This window comes from Nannospalax galili, unplaced genomic scaffold, assembly GCF_000622305.1.
Source record: "Nannospalax galili isolate Female #2095 unplaced genomic scaffold, S.galili_v1.0 scaffold970, whole genome shotgun sequence".
NCBI classification, from domain to species: Eukaryota; Metazoa; Chordata; class Mammalia; order Rodentia; family Spalacidae; genus Nannospalax; species Nannospalax galili.
Window position 1 is genome coordinate 546,966 of NW_008328699.1, and position 13,804 is coordinate 560,769.

Genomic DNA, 13,804 nt, shown 5'->3' on the forward strand with positions numbered 1-13,804 from the left:
AAAGAAAGAAAGAAAGAAAGAAAGAAAGAAAGAAAGAAAGAAAGAAAGAAAATATCACATTACATAAGCTTGGAGCCAGGCTCTGAGTCTCAACTGATCCATCTGAGAAAAGGGATTTCTCAACTGCCCTACCTCCAGTCTAACAGCCAATGTGCCCAGCTTCATGTAATGCTACCCAGGGCCTTGAGAACCTGGGCAAGTGCTCTGCCACTGAGCAGCACCCTCAGTCCTGAAAATGATTATTAATGAAGTCACTGACCTCGAGTCAAGCATGAAAATAAGTCAATCAAGCAGCTCCGAGGCACTCAGAGTAGCCATCTGAGAGACCCTGAAGTCAGGAGCACGGCCCCAGATCACACTGCAGAACAGAATCTGTCAAGGTCTGTTGTCATGGTTGTCCCTCCAGATCTGCAGGCTACACCCCCCACCCTCAGGTGCCACCATCTCCACTGTCCTGGGTATGCCAGCTTGCCACACACATGGTGCTCACCGTGGAGAACATCCATGGTCCTGGCTTTTCTGAACTACTAGCTCATGGGAGCAAGTGGGTTTGACTGTCAGAGCCTACATCTTGAGCCCTTGCTGGTGATCGAAGAGTAGGGTACAATGTTTTCTGTGGTAGGAAGCAGGCCCTGCCTCAGGATGGGGGAGCTCCCTATCACAGGAAGAAGGCTTCAATTCTGAGCAGCCAAAAGGGAAACTAAGAATCAAACAAATGTCAATATTAAAGTGGTCTGAAATGTACCAAGCTGTACACACCTGCCAAGGATGATTCTCATTCACTCTATAAATATTTCTGCAGCTCTAGAGAGGAGGAAGTCATGGTTCCTACCCTCAAAGACAGTTCCGTACCTTCAGGAGCCAATGACCCCTATCCTAGACAGTGGACCCTAGGGGAATCAGGGTGCCCAGATTCCATGGTAGTGAGTAATAAAAGACATCAGGTCCCAGGGGAGTAACCTGGGAGGAGGGCTGCTAAGGTTACCCCATACTTCCTTGGAGTTGGGCAACATCTCAGAAGCTCATTGTACCCAGGCACATTTATCAGCACATGGATGTCTTAGACCCACACCAGAGGAATTGGTCCACATCCACCTGTTCCCTGTTGATAATGTAGTTTCCTTGCTGGCTCTCCATTTGCCGTCTTCCAGTAATAAGATTCCAGTTTTCACGTGGGAAACTATTCTTTTATCACTTTCAGCTCCTGTGCTTCAGGTGGGGTTGACCCCCTGGTATGACAGTCACATGTAAACCATGTCTAGTCCATCAGCGTTGTAAAGCACCCTATGCTGGGCTATAAAGTATCATGCACCATGTGCAGCTGCAGAACGCCTTTTGTACCATGCACAGCTGCAGAACGCCTTTTGCACCATGCACAGCTGCAGAATGCCTTTTGCACCATGCACAGCTGCAGAGCACATTACAAACGGGGCAGAGGTGTACGGTGATTGGTTTAGAGAGTTCCATGGTTCACACTCCAAACCATGTGGTCCAAACAGAGCTGATCCTGGATATGTGGGGAACCAGGAAAGGTTGGTTCTCCATTCATCTGGATTTGCAAGCATGAGGGTGTTAGCCTGGAGTCGCTGCCAGCTCTCTTGCTACCACAGGGTCTAAAAACAGAGCAAGGGCAGGAGAGGTGGTTCAGTGGGTAAAAAACATCAGCTGCGCAAGCCCGACAACTTAACTTTGGGCCTCAGAACTCATGTAAAAAGCCAGATGCAGGGCTCGTGAGATGACTCAGAAGGTAAAGGCACTTGCTGCTAAGCCAAAATACCTGAGTTCAGGCCCAGGACGTATAGGATAGACGAAGAGACCAGAGTCCCCAAAGTTGTTATCGGGCCTCCACACATGCACTATGGCATGTACACACCCACACACACACAAAAAAAAATAAATGAATAAAAATATAATAGTGTTTTAAGCCAGATGCAATAGCAGGTTTTTGTAATCCCAGCATTTCTAGTGAGATGGGAGGTGAAGACAGGAACAGGAAGTTCAGTGGCCGCTAGCCTGGAGTACTTAGCACCAAAACTATAAGCAACCTTGCCTTAACAGGCATAAGGAGAGAACTGATTCCTGAAAGTTATCCTCTGACCATCACATGCATACATGGCACGTGTGCCCCACCCCCATAGGCAATAAGTAAATAAATAAATAGTATTTTTCTGAGATGGGGGTCTCCCTGTAACTACAGCTGGCCTGGAACTAACTCACTATGTAAACCAGGCTGGCCTTGCTCTCACAGAGATCCTCTTGCCTCTGCCTCCTGAGTGCTGGGATTAAAGGCATGGGCCACCACACCCAGCTAAATAAATAATTTTTTGATCTATCTATTTTTATTTTATGTGTATGAGTATATTGTCGCCCTCTTGGGCCTTCGCCACTCTTGATCTTGGGGGTGGTGCTAGGGCACACAGGAGGTGGAAGGTCAATCGGAAGCAGATGCAGTTTCGGTGAAGCGGCTGCTCATGCAGGGGTGAAATTTTCAGTGAGTCACCCATGCTCCTGTAAGAAACTCCTCACCCGTGTTCCTATAAGTAAACCCGAAGAGCCCACTGGTTCCCCAATGGCTTATTTGCCTTTTTGTTAGCTGTTCACATGTCCTCAGGAAAGGGCACGTGACACCCCAGCAAGTATTTGTAGCCTCAGAAGTAGACTGAGAAGTGGCCAGGGATGTAGCTCAGTTGGTAAAGCACTTGCTGAGCACGCACACAATGCTGGGTTCAGTCCCAACGTTGCATACACTGGGTATTAGAAGTAGACTGAGAAGTGGCCGGGGATGTAGCTCAGTTGGTAAAGCACTTGCTGAGCGCGCACACAATGCTGGGTTCAGTCCCAACGTTGCATACACTGGGTATGGTGGCACATGCCTGCAATCCCAGCAATGAGAAAGTGGATGCAAGAGTTGGAGAGATGATCAGTGATTACAAGCCCTGTCGCTCTTACAGAGACCCTGGTTCAGTTCCCAGCATCCCGCATGGCAACTTACAACCATCTGTACTCTATAACTCTGGTCTAGGGGACTTTTGGCTTCCTCCAGCACTAGGCAGAGCACATACTACATATGTGCAGGCAAAACACTCATGCACATAAAGTAAAAGAGACAAATAGATAAATCTTTTTGTCTTTTTGAGACAGGGTCTCCCAGTAACCCCAACTGGCCTGGAACTCCCTATGTAGACCAGGCTGGCCTTGAATTCACAAAGATCTGCCTGTCTCTGTCTCCCAAATGCTGGGACTAAAGGCATGGACCACTGCACCTGGCTAAAAATAAATCTTTAAACACGCATGCAAGCACACACACACACACACACACACACACACACACACATTGAATTTTGGAGCCCAGATGACTCACTGGTTAGGATCGCTTGATGTGCTTCCAGGGGACAGGAGCTTGGTTCCCGGCACATCAGAGAGCTCACAACAGCCTGCAATGCCAGCTCCGAAGGATCCAACACTTTCTCACACACATCCACATAAATAAAAACAAAAACAAAAAATAAACTGGAGGCAGAAGTATTAGTTCAAGGTCATCCACTGCTATATAGCAAGGTCAGGATCAGCTTAGACCCTGTCTCAAAGAGAGAGAGAGAGAGAGAGAGAGAGAGAGAAGGAAGGAAGGAAGGAAGGAAGGAAGGAAGGAAGGAAGGAACAATGGAATCAAAAGCAATTAGTCCCCATGTAAAACCACTTGCAGTCACTTCCAAAGTTAACACAGGCAGCCCCGTGTCCCAACAGTTCAGTCCTAACTATGTCTGTCCAGGAGAGGCACACAGCTGCGTCCCAAAAGATATGTGCAACTGGGGCTGGAGAGAATGCTCAGTGGTTAAGAACACTGGTTGTTCTTGCAGAAGACCCGGGTTCGAATCCCAGCACCCACATGGCAGCTAACAACTCTCTGTAACTTCAGTTCCAGGGGCTCCGACAGCCTCTTCTGTTCTCCGTGGGCATTGCACGACACGGTGCACTTACCTACATGCAGGCAATACACGCGTACACATTAAAAAAAAAAAAAGATATGTGCAACTTATAATAGTTTAAACTGGAAACAACCCAGCTTCCTATCAACAGTGGAGTGAATGAATAAATTGTGGTATAGTCATAAAATGGAATATAGCAACCAGACTGGGCAAAGTATTTCATCCTCAACAACATGCCTGAAGAGAAGCCAGGCATAAAAATAGCCCATACTATAAGATTCCATTGACAAAGTTCAAAAACAGGGGAAACTCATCTCTGGTGACAGTCTGCAACAGTGGTTGGTCCATGGGAAATGACTGGGAGCATCCACCGGAAGCCTTGGAGGTAAGCGATGGTACTTCCAGTCACACAGGGTGATCTCAGGAGACCAGCATGTGTGCACTTTTCTGATGTATGTTATACTTCAATAAAAAGTTTGTTTAAACTGGGTGTGGGGGTGTCCACATCTAATCCCAGCACTTGGGAAGTGGAGGCAAAAGGCTCAAGCTCATCCTCAGCTACACAGAGAAGCCAACCTACGCTATGTGAGACCTTGTCTCAAAACAAAAAAAAATTTTTTTAACAAACCAACCCCTGTGACCCAGCCCACCCCATCCAGGAATTCCAGGAAGAGCTGAGACCCAGAGTACCTCATCACCTGACAACTCTGCTGATCCTTGGGTTTACCAAAGTCCTCAATTCTGAGGTCTGGAAGCAGGCCTCTGGGGACACAGTAAAAAAAGGGAGGTGGCCTACTGGGGTGACACTCCCAAGAGGGTACAGAAGGCATAAGAGGGCCCCTAGGGGGCTTGCCCTAGCTGTTGTTCAGCAAACCATGCTGTTCACATAGAGGTCCAGCGGAGGGTGGCTCCCCACGTGCCTCTAGACTACTTCCTTAGCCCTCTGGAAAAGCATTTGGAAAGCTGAGGCAGAAGGATCATGTGTTCAGTGTTAGTGTGGGCTACACAGTGAGTTACAGGCCAGCCTGGGCTACCTAGTGGAGACTCCTGTTTCCAAACAAAGGGGAGTGAGGAATGAAGGAAGGAAGGAAGGAGGGAGGGAGGGAGGGAGGGAAGGAAGGAGGGGGATGGAGGGAGGAGAGGAGAGAGAGAATAAAGGAAGGAAGGGAAGACTGAGGGAAGGAAGAAGAAAGAAAGAAAGAAAGAAAGAAAGAAAGAAGGGAGGGAGGGGGAGGGAGGGAAGGAAGGAGGGAGAGATGGAGAAAGGGAGGGGGAGGGAGGGAGGAGAAGGGAAAGGGGAAGGAAGGGGAAGAAGGGGAGGGGAAGGGAGAAAGAAAGTCAACACCTCTGTTAGGGTGGGGGCAGAATGGGCAGAGGGGTTGGACTTGGCCTTGAGTCAAGTTCCCCAGTCTCGCCCGCTGCTGTGAGCTCCCGCATTGTCCACTTTCTGCTGGCTCAGCTCAGTGTGCCAGCACTCAGGGCAGGCAGGCTGGGACCTGACAGGTTTCCAGTGATGGGGGAATAGGTGCTGGTCCATGGCCTCATCTGCACCTGCTCCCAGGGAGGCTAGCTCCCATCCTCATGACAGGCTACTATGAAAAGAGAAACCCACAGGACCTTCCAATGGCAGCAAGCCCTAGGCACCATGGGCTCTTTGTGACTCCTGTGACAAGACAGAATGGAATGAAGTTTCTAGTCCTGGCAACATGATCTATCTAGGTCTGCCTTTAAGCAGTGGGCTGGAGAGATCTCAGGTTGGGCCCTTTGTGGGCAGAACCTACCATGGGTCACACAGCAGTCCCTGTGTGTGGCTGATTTACTTATTAGAGAGGACTGTCTGCCTAGGATACTAGAAAATGAAGCCAGAGAGAAGGATAGCTTCCTCCAGTTGTCCCTTCACCCCATTGCACAGACAGGCACACTGAGTCTTAGAAGGAACTGCCACCTTGTCCCTGCCCCCTAGTCATCTGCTAATCCTGCAGTGCCAACACACCTCGCCACTAATAGCCCTCTTCCCCAGCTCCGAGTTTCATCACAAAGTTACCACTGCCGTCTCACACACTCCCCCTCTGCCCATTTCTAGGACCAGGCAGGCCATCTGCTTCCAAGAAGGGTGAGCTAGGACATCTCGCTGGCTTTGTAGCTTATGGATCCCCAAGATCTTCCCGAAGGGACTCAACTTGACTGCTGAGGACCTGAATGGAAGTGGCAGAGATCAGATGCAAATGACCAACTTCAAATTTCATATAACTTTTATGTCATCTCATCAGGTATTATTATTATTATTATTTTGGTCTTTTTGAGACAGTCTCCCTGTAGCCCCAGCTGTCCTGGAACTCACTATGTAGACCAGGCTGGCCTTAAACTCACAGAGAGCCGCCTGTCTCTGCCTGCTGAGTGCTGGGATTAAAGGTGTGTGCCACCACGCCCGGCTCATCAGGTATTATTCTTAAGTTTGTTTTCAATTCAAACTAATGTAATAATTTCAATTTCAATTATTAAAAAATATGAACTTGGTCTGGGCATGGCGGAGCATGCCTTTAGTCCCAGGACTCAGGAGGCAGAGGCAGGAAGAAATCTCTATAAGTTTGAGGCCAGTCTGGTCTACATAGTGAGTTCCTGTTGGAGTTACATAGTAAGATGACAGCCTGTCTCAAAAAAAAAAAAAAAAATTTACCATGCCCAACAAAAAAAGATATGAATTCTGGGGATTGGAGAGATGGCTCAGTGGTTAAGAGCCTCTTGCCGAAGACCTCAGTTCTGTTCCCAGGACCCATATCAGGCAGCTCACAACCACCTATGATTCTAGCTCCAGGGGGTCCACTGCCTCTGGCCTCTGTGGGTAACTGCACCCATGTGTACATACCCTTACGCAGACACACACACAAGTACACGTAATTAAACTAACAAGAAAAAAAAATTTTTTTTTTGAAAAAAAGAGGTTTAAAAATGTAAACTCTGTAGCTAGGAATATGGCCCAGTTGGTAGAGTTCTAGCCTAGCATCCTAGCACCACATAACCTGGGCATGCACACCTGTAACCCCAGTACTTGGGAGGTAAAAGTAGGAAGATCAGAAGTTCAAGGTCATCTGGGCCAGAAGAGATCTGGTTTCAATCTAAAAAAAAAAAAATGAAAACTGTCAGGCATGGTGGCACACACCTTTAATCCCAGCACTCTGGAGGCTGAGGTAGGGAGGTCTCTGTGAGTTCAAGGCCATCCTAGTTTACATAGCAAGCTCCAGGACAGCTGAACTGCAGGGAGACCAGTCTCAAAAAGACCAAAAAAAAAGAAAGAAAAAAGAAAGAAAGGAAGGAAGGAAGGAAGGAAGGAAGAAAGAAAGAAAGAAAGAAAGAAAGAAAGAAAGAAAAAAAAAAGAAAGGAAGGAAGGAAGGAAGGCCCAAATAAACAAAATAAATAAAAACTATCCTTAGCTTGTGGGCTATAGAAAATCAGGAGGTGAGCCAAATGTGGTCCTTAGGCCTGTTTGTCCATTCTTTATTCTAGAACGTGCTGTCCTGGAGCTCTGACTACCCAGTCACTGCCACCATAAGTCATGGGTGGCAACAGAGTGGTCAGCAGTTGTGGTTGGTCCAGGACTGCCAGTTTCCAGATTCAGGATTTTAGGTCCTAAAGCCAGGACAGTCCCAGGCAAACCAAAACAGCTGGCCACCCTATGTGGCCATTGTTAACCTAGAGGGGCTTCAGGAGACAGACAGCCAGGGCTCTAGTGTGTCCCTCTGGGGTCTGCCCATGAGGTACTGGGTCATGGCAGGGTGCGGAAGATGGGAGAGCTTGTCCCGTTGCAGCCGGCCTTCCAAAGGGAGCTGCCCCTCTTCCCAGCAAAGAAGCCTCTGTGGTCTGGGCGCTCTCAAAAGGCAGGAAGTTGAATCATCAGCTCCGGTAACGTCTCTGTGGCCTGTGGCTCGGCCTCAGAGCTCGGGCTTCGGGCCCAGGGGCTGGGTCTGAACTTTGTTTTCTGCTCTCTCCAGAAAGGATGGCTCCAGAGTGAGGTGGCTGATGTGAGAGCCACTGAGGCAGGTGTGAAGAGCCTCTTGACCGAACTCTTCCCCAGCTCTGTCCTGTTCTCAGTGTGTGGCCTTCAATGTCTCCTTTACCCCCTCTGGTTTTTGGCTTTGGCTTCAACCCAGGAATGATAGTCCTGAAATCTTATATCAAGAGCGAGTGGGTAACCAAAGCAAGAGGGCACCAGTTTGCAAGAGATTCCTAGTTTTAGCAGGGACATAGGATGCTCCAATATACATCCCTGTCTCCAGCTTGCTTGAGGGAGTGGGAGCTGAGCAGGCACCCCAGTGCAGACAAGGAGGCTCAGGAAGGACTTTGGGCTGGGGGGTGGTATGGAGCACAGAGGGAGAGGTACAGAGGAGGTACCAGCTTAAAGAAGGACTTTTCCAGGCTGGAGAAATGGCTCAGCGGTTAAGAGCACTGGTTGCTCTTGCAGAGGATCCAGTTTCGGTTCCCAGCACTCACATAGCGGCTAACAACCTTCATAACTCCAGTTTGAGGGCATACGACAACCTCTTCTGATCTCCATGGGCATTGCATGACATGCGTGCATTTACATATATGCAGGCAATACACTCATACACATAAAATAAAAATAATAAGAGCTGGGGCGTGATGACACTTGCCTTTAATCCCAGCAGAGGAAGGCAGATCTCTGGATTCAAAGCCAGCCTTGTCTACGTAGCTCCAGGCCTGCTGGGGCTACAGGGAGACTCTGTCTCAAAAACTAAAGAAACAAAAATAAATAAATAATAAATAAATAAGAAGGACTTTGCCCCAATAACAATAATCACCTAATATATATTTATATATTATATATATTTATGTATTTGTACATGTGAACAAGTGGGGAGGGTGTGTGTGTGTGTGTGTGTGTGTGTGTGTGTGTATGTGTGCATGTGTGTATCATGTAGAGGTCAGAAGACAACTTGCAGGAGCCCATTCTTTCCTTTGCCATGTGAGGATTGAACTCATGTCCTCAGAGTTGGCTGCAAGCACCTTTACCAACTGAACCATCTCACTGGCCTTTACCCATTGTTTAAGCAGTAACTATGGGCTAAGGATATAGCATTTGGTTAGTATGTGTGAGGCTTTGGGTTTTATTCCCAGCACTGCCAAAGAAAAAAAAGCACTCAGCATGTTCCCAGTCCCTGAATGATCTCATTTGATTCCCATAGTGACTGTTTAAGAAAAGAGTAATCATTATTTCTATTTTCTAAGTAACTTAAGAGGCCCAGAGAGGTTAGGTATCTGCACTTAGATAACATAGGTACCACGCAGTAGAGCTGGCATTAACTCCTCTGTTAGACTGTAGCTTTTGAAGGCATGAGCTTCCTGGAGAGGGCTCTGGGGAAGCACTGTTCTTTCCTGATATTGCAGAAGGGCATTCAGAGAACACTAAGAAGTCTGGGTTGGAAGAGGACTGGAGAGATGGCTTGGCAGTTAAGAGCACTAGATGCTCTTGCAGAGGACCTGAGTTCAGTTCCCAGCACCCACATGGCAACTCACAACCACCTGTTACTCCAGGGATCTTATGCCCTCTTCTGACTGCCACTTCGGGCTTCTATATGCATGTGGTGCACATAAACTCATGCAGGGAAACATGCATACCCATAAAAATTAATTAATTAATTAATTAATTAGTCTGTGAGGTTGGGAAAGCTTTACTCAGTCGGTAAAGCGCTTTTTCACACAAATATGAGGACCTGAGTTCAGATCCCCAGACCCCACATAAAGGCAGCTGTGGTAGCGTGCATCTGTCATCCCAGTAGTCCTACTGTGAGATGGAAGGCAGAGACAGTAGACTCCGTGGAAGCTGGTGGGCCAGCTAGCCTGGTGAATGCAGCCGCAGACAACATAAGACCTTCTCAGTCAAAGTGGAGGGTGAGGACTGACATCCAAGGTTGTCCTCTGACCTCCACACACACACCATGGCACATGTGCACCTGCATTCACACATGAGCATGCATACACACACAGAATTTATTTTTTATTTATTTATTTAAAGTCTGAGGGATAGGGGATGTAGATCACTCCATTGGTAAAATGCTTGCCTGGCATGGTTGAGGTCCTGGGCTTCATATCCAGGCTTACGTTAACCAGGTATGATGGCACACCACCCCTGTCATCCTACCATTCAGGATGTGGCATTCAAGGTCATCCTCACTTACACAGAGAGTTCTGAGGCCAGCCTGGGCTACAATGAAACCCTGTTACAAGAAGAAGAAAAAGAAAGAAGAGGAAGAGGAGGAGGAGAGGGAGGAGGGAGAACAGGAGGAGGCGATCAGATTTGAGCTGGGATGTTATGCCACCAGATAAAGAGGCTCATTCTGAACAGACTGTCCTGATGGTCTCTGAGACCCCAGTGAGGACTTTGGATACCTTCTAAACAGTGCTGAGCACCATTCAGGGGTGCACCTTGGATGTCTGTATGTCTCTCCCCACTTGGCATGGATGCCTTTTTCAAGGTGGACCACAAGCCCCAGGCTAACACTACACAGGTCCTCTCTTCCCCTAAGGTGAAGGAGATAGTGAGAACACAGCAGGGTTTACCAGCTTTAGCAGAGAACCAAGCCCAGGAAAGGTAGCAGGTCTACCCCATGCCCTGTTGGCAGACATCCAAGCCAGGTAAGACTGGATTCAAAGCCTCCGAAGGCAGTCCTGGCTTAGGGCCAAGAGGAGGCTGTAGGGAGCAGGTTAAAAAATGCCCATGTGGGGCCAAGCATGGTGGTACATACCTTTAACCTAGCACTGAGGAGTTAGAGCAGGCAGATCTTTGTAAGACTGAGGCCAGTCTGGTCTACATCAAGAGTTCCAGGCCAGTTGAGGCTACAAGGAGACACTGTCTCAAACAACAACAGCACCAGCAGCAGCACCAGCAACAACGACAAAACTGTCCGTGTGGGCACTGCATGGGAGAGAAAATGGGCCTTAAATCATCGGACTTCCTGAGAGAAGCACAAGATGGATGATTCTGGAGAAAGATCAACACAGCCTTCTCAAACTAGGAACCAGACGCCCTGCATGGGCTCAGCCTGGGTCCAGGGATGCCTTCTTCCCCTGAGCGGCAGTTCAAAGCCAGGCTTAGCCAAAGCCCTGAGAACTCCTTACTCTCTCCAGGGCACCGTGAAATTTTCTGCTAAGCCCTTCATCTAAGAGGCATCTTGCTTATGTCGTCTGCATGACTGTTGGCTGGAAACTGTTATGTTGGGAGTTCCAGAGGTTTCCATAGCCTGAGAACCTCTAGGGGCCAGGACAAGTGATGCCTTGGATTGGAGAAAGGGCAGAAGTAAGGAGCAGGGATTGAGGTTAACCTCTGACCCCCCACTTGGGACTGCAATGGACAGCTGGAAGCCTCAGTAGCCAAACAGTTTTTGCAGACGCTTGCTTCCATTAACTGGCTATTTTGGGCAGCCCCAGACTAGACTGGAGGATCACAAATCCGTATTAGACCTGGCTGGCTCACCCTCCTAAATGAGTCTTTTAGGTCCCTGGGGGGTCTGGCGGTGAGTACATATCCACGTGCTTTCTTCCAGATGCAGGAGTAACCAGGGCCTCTGCCCAGGGCACACACTCCACTGCACCACACAAGTGGGCTGACAGCAAGTGGCCACACAGTGCCTGCAGCCAGGTCTGCCCTGCCCAAATCTCAGTCAGACACAGGACTGGCTGAACTCCTCCTCCCAGAAAGCAGAACAGGACTGGCTGGTTGGGGACTCTGTGGAACTGCCCTGTGGGTGCTGGGGAGGGACAGTTCTGGGCCTCTCCCTGATCCTTGTGAGTGCCAGCCTGGTGTGGGGCCCCAGGGTTTCCCCAGTCCAAAGGCCACTAACAGCCAGTGGCTGGGAATGCGTGGTGTTCTAGCCAGGACAGAGAAGATGAGGAAAGAAGGCAGGAGGAAGGCCAAGCCCCAGGGCTTCAGGCCTACACAGGGGCGTGCAAATCTCTCCAGTTGCTGGAAAGCTTTCCTCACTTCCCAGCCAGCAGACTCTGGACAAAGTTCCACAGGCTCGTCCTGTGCAAGGGTAGCAGCTCCCCTGTAGGACTTGAGAGAGCTGCCAGCAGGCTGTCAGGCTCCTGAGGGCAAGCTCCGCCCAGCTACCCTCAGATGTCTTCTGAGGTCTGAGTCTTGTGGGGGTGATGCTGTCAGATTTGCTCAGGGTAGTCTGCCAAGTGAGCAGGTACACAGGTACGGGAGGTGGTTGGGTCAGCCATCTCCTCAAGTGGCCTTAGGTGGGTTGTTGGCTTGAACTCCACTGCAGTCCTGATTGCAGGTGGGTCCAAGAGGGCTCTGTGAGGCTCTGAGTGGATAGAGGGCGATTGTAGGCAGGATATAGTGGGGTGCAGCAGTAAAGCCCATTCAACTGTCTGTGGATGCGGTTGGATGACTCTGCCCTCACGAGCACTCTTGGTGGGGCCTTCCAAGCCCAGGTGGGAAGTCTGGCAGGAATGATGGGAGAGGATTGGGACCTGGCTGAGGGGCTGGATTCAAGGCCTCTGTGGCTGGGCTTGGCATGAGGTCCAGAGGAAGCTCCAGAGAACTTGCAGAAAAATGTCCACCTGGGCAATGTGTGGGCCCTAAATCAGAGGCAGGCAGCAACATCAGTGTCAGAGGGACTCCCTGAAGTGGCCAGTTGAGAAAGAAAAGCTGTGAAGCCAGGTTAGTGGTGAGTGCCTGGAATCCCGGGACAAAGGAGGCTGAGGTAGGAGGGTGGCGAGTTCGTATGGTAAGTTTCTAAATAATTCCACTCTAGCCTGGGCTATATATCAATATTCTGGGATTTTTTGTTTTTGTTTTTGTTTTAAGTAAGGCTGGAGAGACGGCTCAGCAGTTTAGAGCACTTACAGCTCCTCCGGAGGGCCAGCATTCGGTTCCCAGCATCCACAAGGGACCTAACAGTTGTCCCTAACTCCAGTTCTAGGGGATCTGATGCCCTCTTCTGGCCTCCTCAGACACTGTCTACATGTAGTACACTTACATATGTACAGGCACTGTTCTATAAATGCTGTAAATGAAGAGCAAACAGCATTTCTGGCTCTGAGTTCCATGTGCTCTCAAGTCTTTGCTTTATGTTTCTGCTCAGTTCTGTCCCCATGTCCCCCACTAAAAGATGACTTAACCCCCAGCAGGATGACCTTGTACGGAAGCAGGGTCCTTACAGATTCAACAGAGTTTAAATCATGTCATCAGAGTGGGATGGACCCTAATCCAGTATGATTGGTGTCTTTATAAGAAGAGGAAAAATTGGAGCTGGGTGCAGTGGCTAGGTATACCTGCAATCCTAGCACTTGGGAGGCTGAGGCAGGAAGACTGTGGGTTTAAGAGCAGCCTGGGCTAGATAGTGTGCATAGTGAGTTCCAGGCTAGCTTGGGGAACATAGTTCAAAAACCAAGAAGGAACCAAGCATGGTAGTGCACGCCTTTAATCTTGGCACTCAGGAGGCAGAGGCAGGCAGATCTCTGAGAGTTCAAGGCCAGCCCGGTCTACATAGCAAGTTCCAGGGCATCTGGGGCAACAGGGAGCACATGTCTCCAGAACAACAACAACAAACCCAAAATACAACAACAAACCAAGAAGGACAGGAAGAGAAATAAAAGGAGAGGAGAGGGGGAAGGAGAGGAAATGAGGGCAGAAGGGGAAGGAGGAAGGAGGGAGGGAGGAGGAGGAGGAAAGTTTGGCTATACACACAGAAGGAGAAAAAAACACGTGAAGACACAGGAACCTAAACTTGGAGGAAAGACAGCCATGTGGTGATGGAGTCAGAGACCACAGTGATGTAGCCACAAGCCAAAGAATGCTTAGAGCCACCAGAAGAGGCAGAGGCACCCTCCCCTGAGTCGGGCTTTAGAGGGT